The 1578-nt window shown below is 51.0% G+C and overlaps 1 pseudogene; it reads right to left on the bottom strand.

Moving 5' to 3' along the window:
- Positions 1–571: 571 nt before the first annotated feature.
- Positions 572–1200, bottom strand: LOC140692049 (large ribosomal subunit protein eL29 pseudogene; annotated as a pseudogene).
- Between the last annotated feature and the right edge of the window lie 378 nt (positions 1201–1578).

Below are 1578 nucleotides of genomic sequence, written 5' to 3' on the forward strand. Positions count from 1 at the left end.
GCAGTGCCAGAAAGGTCTTCACTTCTTTCCTTTTCTGTATAAATCACTTCTTTTCTGTGTGGTGTTGAATTTATCGAATTCCGGTGAAGACATTTGGTCATTCGAAGGGGCGCTTGTAGCAGGGGGTGGGCGTTAAACAGAAACATGCACTGTTCTGAAGTGTTCTCAAAGAGGCTTGTAACCCTCAGTCTCAGCAGCTAACTCTGGTTCCTCTACTTGCCTATTGGTACCAGTTTCAACGAGAACCTGGCATCATAGAAGCTGAAGTTCAGCCACCCAAGTTCAAAGTGCACGTTTCTTTATTGAGGAGAAGTGAGAGCGCCTAGGCTCTTCCCAGCACATGGGCATCTCCTGCTCTTTTGGTTTATCCCTGTAATGGGTTAAATTACTTTAAATCCTTGGAAGATGGGGGTCATGGTTCATTTCTCACTTAGTGAAAAACTGAAACAGATACTTTTTTCCTGCCTCAGGTTTATTTGTACAAACAGCACAGGTAGACATGAGCCCCATGCAGACAGTAGCCCAGGGGTCACACTAGTCCTTCTATCCTCACATCAGTAGATGGAAGCCTCTACTGTGGAACCTTTATGGCGGCCTGTGCGCCTTTGAGAGACTGAGTCTGAGCTGGAGCTGCGGCTGTGGCCTTGGTCTGAGCCTTGTCCTTGGCCTTTGGCCCTCAGAGCCTGAGACCCTTGGCGACGCGGGCACGAGCACGTTTCCCGAGCTTGGGGTGAGCAATGCAGGCAAGTCAGCTGAGCTCGCAGCTGCCGCCCTGTGGGATCTTAGGCTTGACCTCCTTGGGCTTTCTGAGAGCCTTGACAGCTTCAGCACGTGCACTCACGGCCTTGGCGTTGTTGGCCTGCATCTGCTTCAGGCCCTTCTTGTGCTTCTTGGCAAAGTGCATGTTCCTCAGGAGCTTGGGGTCCACCCCCTTAAGAGATTTGTATTGTTGTGATCGGGGTTTTTTGATGCCGTTTCTGTGCCATTTTCGGGGCTGGTTGTATGTGGTGTGGTTCTTCGACTTGGCCATGCTTGCACCAGAGCCGGGGCTGAAACATGTACTGTTCAGGAGAGGCTGTATCCTGACCCGTGTTCCTTCAGCAAGAGACATGACGGTGACCACACCTGGCTCATTTCCTAGTCAAAGCAGTTGTGAAACTGCCCAGTAACCATGGCGCCTCCACTTCCTTCCACACAGATTTGTGCCCGCTGCCGTCTGCGGTCTTCCTGAGTCTTCTCACTGGAGGGCCTAAATGCATTTTTTTCATTTTCATTTTCATTTTGTAGCACCTCTATTGTGGTGCGGTTCCTGTACAGTAAAGTGCACATATTTCACATGTACGATGCGATGGGTCTTGCTAGATGTATCCACCGGAAATGAACTGTTTGGTGGGCGATTCTGCTGAGTATTAGCGTGCAGGAAGCGGTCACAAGGCAGGGCATCCCTAAGGGGCTTTTTCTGATTGGTGGCAACCGCAGGAATTGGGACCCTTCAGGAGGGAGGAGGCGATACTACCAAAGCTCATGCTGGGATGCTGGCTGCTTAGTTCTTTGCCCGGGAGCGCATTCCTAGGCCTG

The sequence above is a fragment of the Vicugna pacos genome, chromosome X (genome assembly GCF_048564905.1).
Source record: "Vicugna pacos chromosome X, VicPac4, whole genome shotgun sequence".
Classification (NCBI taxonomy): Eukaryota; Metazoa; Chordata; class Mammalia; order Artiodactyla; family Camelidae; genus Vicugna; species Vicugna pacos.